This window comes from Oxyura jamaicensis, chromosome 4 (genome assembly GCF_011077185.1).
Source record: "Oxyura jamaicensis isolate SHBP4307 breed ruddy duck chromosome 4, BPBGC_Ojam_1.0, whole genome shotgun sequence".
Taxonomy (NCBI): Eukaryota; Metazoa; Chordata; class Aves; order Anseriformes; family Anatidae; genus Oxyura; species Oxyura jamaicensis.
The window spans coordinates 95579387-95584274 of NC_048896.1; the positions used below are offsets into that span (position 1 = coordinate 95579387).

Genomic DNA, 4888 nt, shown 5'->3' on the forward strand with positions numbered 1-4888 from the left:
TGCATTTCCAGTCTTCAGCCCCAAGGGGTGCTCCTGGATGATGCCCCTTATGTCCCGACGCTTCTCCAGGAAGATCACAAGCTCTCTGAACATCCGTGGTCACCGCAGAGCCCCTCTGCTCCAGCTGTCTGGGGGCTGTGAAGCTCCAGAGCTGTCCAACCACCCCTGCCTCTACAGGAGGACAGCAAATGGCCAAAAATCCTCTGCTTATCAGCACTGGTCCCGTGTGGTGCCGGACCCAGTAGCAACACATGAAGGTCAGCTCCTTTGGAAAGAAGAGAAATCTTTCTTGGGATATTTATTCCCACAGCCTGTGCAGAGAAATGGCCACATTCAGCTGGGATCTGAAGGCAGGGCACAATGCCTGCTGTGCATATTTTCATCTATTTTACCTCCTAAGAGGAGTAGCTGAGGGAGCTAGGGTTGCTTAGAGTGGAGAAGAGAAGGCTCAGGGGGGATCTTATTGTACTTGACAATTACCTTCAAGGAGGTTGTAGCGAGGTGAGGATTGGGCTCGTCTCCCAGGCACCAAGTGATAAGACAAGTTGCAGCAGGGGAGGTTTAGGTTGGATATTGGGAGAAATTTATTCACTGAGAGGGTTGTGAAGTCTTGGAACGGGCTGCACAGGGAAGCAGCTGGGTCACCATCACTGGAGGTCTTCAGAAAACGTGTAGATGTGGTGCTTAGGGTGGACTGGGCTGTGCAAGGTTAAAGGTTGGACAACGTGATCTTAAAGGTCTTTTCCAACCTAAATGATGCCATCTTCAAAAATGGCTAACTGAATGATTTCACTTAAAATAATAAATAATGACCTGCTTTCCTATAGCAGGGTTGATTTTTAAACTACATCCTTTCGTAGAGTGGCGTTAGACCATGGCCATACAAACACCTGCACTGACACAGCAGGGTTTGGGAGCAAGGATGGGGACACCGTGGCAGGCCAAGGGGACCTCCCCCACCAGGTTTGGTGAGGAGGGACTCATACCACAGCAGCCAGGCACAAAGCAGGCTCTACACGTCCATCGGACCCCAGTTACAATGACATTCACCCGGAGGGCAGGCGACACCACCAGAGAGCAGGTAGGTAGAGGAGAGACGGTGAAGCAGCAGATTAGGTGAGCTGCAACGGAGCGATAAACAACAAACCGCCACCTGAATGAGGTGAGTTGGCTCGTCATTTTAAGGCCCTGTTTCAAACATTGATGAGCTTGCCATTTTCCAGCTATCTGGTCTGAAGTTTTTCATGTCGTGTCTGCCAAAAGCAGCGTTTTTCTAGCTAAGTTCCAGCAAAAGTGGCTCTGCCGTTTTTGAAAACCACATTTGCTAAAAATAAGCTACCTTGCACACCAGGAGAAGGAAGATCCTACAGCAGCTTTCCTGAGAAATTCCAGCTGGAGAGAAACAGCTCGGAGACATGCTCAAGATAGCGGAGCTATGAATATCCCTTCGATCCTGCTTAAAGCTGGTGCCCCAAAAGAAGGATGCCCCAAAGCAGGGTACCGCAGCTTGCAGGGCTTCCCCAGGTGGTGCTGCTCATGGCTCGATGCGGCCCTGGAGGTAAGAAAATCCATCCCAGTGTTCCCATTGCGGCCACCAGGGCTGAACGGGCCACGGGAGGGCAGCTGGGACTGAGGAAGGATGGAGTAGGTGAGGAGTAGGCTTTGGAAGAGAACAACTGGGATTTGAAAAAAAAAAAATAATAATGAATAGTTTATGTGGTTTGGTAGGACGAAAGGCCAGGTCTCAGTTTGCAGAGGGAGAAGTTCAGAAGAAGTTCCCCGGGGGAAGGTTAAGACCAGGTTAAATGGTCATACGTGAGATGGTCTCATTCACTCACCCTCCCTGTCACCACCTGTGAATTGTGTAACCAAAAATCTGGGGAATAGGGGAAATAATGAATCAAACGACAAGGCAGGGATGCTGGGAGTGACTGGGGACGGGCAGTGGGATGGGGAGAAGGAGAAGAAGTGCATTAAAACAAGTGCAGAGAGGTGTGTGCACACGTGCTTTAACAAACCTGCCTGGGAGGCTCAGCACATTTTAGCCTAAATCTGCCAAAATCTGCCAGGTGGTAGCTGGGCAGCGTGGGCAGCAGGTACTGCCAGAAACTTCCCCATCCTCCCCTCCCGAGGCTGCTCGTTAAAAGACCCTGAGACAAGCCCATGAAATGGGCCTGAATGCTTGAGCACAGTGGAAAATTGAGTCCAGCCCACTTTTTCTGGGGCCCGAAATAGAGCATAACACCAACAAGTGGATGTCTGTGCGGGGGGGGGGGGGGCATAGAATAACCCCTAGAGAAGCTCCGAGGGCACCCTACATCCAGCAGGGTTGCACTGGGGCACACGTGGGCTGTGCCTGGCCCTGACATGGGGTCTTCTAGGCACAGCCGCACATTCAGATCTCAGCAGGGGATGGGAAATTTGGGATCTGAGACCTCTCGGCTCCATTTGTCATCCCAGGTAGGATTTTTCCTGGATTAACAAGGGAGTCTTCTCTTCCATTGGACTCCAAGCCTTTATTTCCAGCAGGGCCTCCAGTCTGGCAAGCAGGCTGAGAGTGTCCTACTGGGGTGGAAGCTGTCTTGGGGGCGAAACAGAGAGGAGATGCTTGAACAGGCTGAGGCGGGGGGATTTCCCAAACAGGGCATTAGCAGGGCTGGGGATGTCAAAGTGCTGGTGCATGGTGCTGGGCTGGGGCCGGCTGGGCTCTGCCTCTCCCAGTCAACCCAGGCTGGAAGGCACTGGGAGGCACTGGAAGGCCCAGGGCTGTGTTGCAGAGTAGGGTTTAGCCTCCAGCTCCAGCCTGAGCCTGATTTCTGCCTCATCTGCAATGGAAGGGCTCCCTCTGGTGCAACCAGCAATCCTCTCTGCCTCTTCCATTTTTTTTTCTTTTCCTCTTTTACTTTATATTTGAGGTTTTTTTGTTTTGTGTTTTTCCTCCCGAAAAGGCATCTTTTTTTTTGCCACATCCATGTCTGCTCCACAGGGGAGGACAGGGCCCACCCTTACCTCTTCTGTGTAAAACCCCGTTCTGTGTGCCAAGCCCAGCACCCTCACATCGCTCTCCCCCCAGTCCTATTTCTACTGGGGTCAGGCCCCATCTCCCTTGAAAAAGTGGGGGAAAAGCTCCGGAGAGGAGCTTTGGGTTGGGGCAGGTTGGAAAAGCTGCTTCCTTATCCAGTCTGCTGCTCGAGGTGCTGCCTGCCCTCTCACCAAGCAGTTTTCCTGGCTGTTTGCAGCCTGAAAGACATCAGAAGAAAGGACCTGAACTCTGCTTCCCTGGACCTTGCAGAAGGTCATCGAATAGATGCGCCCAGAAGAGGCAACCGGGCTCCCCCTGGGCATCCACCAGCAGGAGGGTCGGGGCCGTTCCCTCCTGCTTGCACGTCCTCCATCCTCCCCTGCCTGTGCTGCTGCCCCGGGGAGCGCTGCGCTGCCTGGTGGGATGGCCACCAGGATCAAAGGTGTGCTGCAGTGCAGCAGCTGTGCTTACGGATGTCTTACAGATGTGGAGGGGCACGGCTCGGTCCAGAGCTCGCTCACCTTGCGCTCACGAGGCTGATCTGGCAGGGGAGGGTTTGAGAGTTCCCACATGAGTTTTTTTGTTCGTTTCATCTCTTCCTTTTTTTTTTTTATTTTTTAATTAAGTTTCTCCTGATTGCAAAACCAAATGCAAAAACCTGCAAGTGCAGATAGCCCCAGGGAACAGAGCACTCCGAATGCCCCCGACAGAATTATAACTCCCGATTCACTTGTGCGGTGTGAAAAAGTGCTGGATGAGAACAAGCTGCACGTATTAATTATGGCCATAGATGGCACCATGATTTAAAATACAAGAACAGAGTAATCCCCATCGATGTCAACGGAACAAAGTCCTCAGGTGGAGCCCAGGGGAATCACGGGAAGAAGTAAACTTATATAGCCCTATGCAATATTTAATAAAATAATTAATAATTGCACTTTTTTAACTTTTTTTTGTAAGGAGACGAATCTCAAGCTGTAGCCTAGGGTAATTTCATATTAGTTGACTAGCCAGCTAGTTAGATGTGGGAGTGAACTTACAGATTTGACTGTACTCTAAGGAGGCAGCCCTCTCCACCTAGGAGAAGGGAAGGAAAAGCCAGTCTGAGCTTGGTTTCATGACGAAGCTTGTCCTGGGAAGGAGAGGGACTCCGAACCCACCAGCTGAGGCCAAACTGAGGACATGGAAGTATGCAAGAGGCACGTGTTTGCCTAAGAAAACCACAACAGCAAAGCAGAAGCACAGAGACTAAGGATGGTTTTAGTGTTCCTCTCCACACCCAGCACCTGCACAGGGAGCAACCTTGCTGTCTCAGCATCCTTCCTGGGGAAATGGGCTTTGCATTCCAGCCATGCATCTCCAGACTTACAGGGATATTTCTCTTCAGGCACAGCTGTTCCTCTCCCATTTTACGCACCCCTTTCCTCCTACCCCTTCCATCCCAGACCTTCCTCTTGCTGGAAAGCCCAATTTGCTACAGGGAATGCAAACAGCAACTTGCCACAGAGGTGGGTGATGTGTTATACAGGGCCTTTGATGTTCCTTTTATTTCCTTTAACTATGGAAAGCCACCCCCAAAGATGCCATAAAATGTGTCAGAATTCATTGTGGGACAGGCAGTGGAATAAGATCAAAAATACAAAAAAATACAGGTGTGTGCAAAGAAAGACAGAGAAGGAGGGTGAGAGGGAGGAAAAGGCAGGCTGGAAGGCAGGCAAGAAGGCAAGAAGGCAAGAAAGGAGGCAAGAAAAGAAGGCAAGAAGGCAAGGAAAGGCAAAGAAAGAAAAGAAAAAAAGAAAAGAAAAAAGAAAAAAGAAAAGAAAAAAGAAAAGAAAAGAAAAGAAAAGAAAAGAAAAGAAAAGAAAA

General features: G+C 50.5%; 1 long non-coding RNA gene across 1 annotated transcript in view; it reads left to right on the forward strand.

Moving 5' to 3' along the window:
- The first annotated feature begins 547 nt into the window (after positions 1-547).
- LOC118167165 overlaps positions 548-4888 on the forward strand; it is a 12054-nt gene continuing 7713 nt past the window's right edge. Inside the window, exon 1 of the long non-coding RNA XR_004750985.1 lies at positions 548-689. This is a non-coding gene — a long non-coding RNA (uncharacterized LOC118167165). The remainder of the gene's footprint in view (positions 690-4888) is intronic.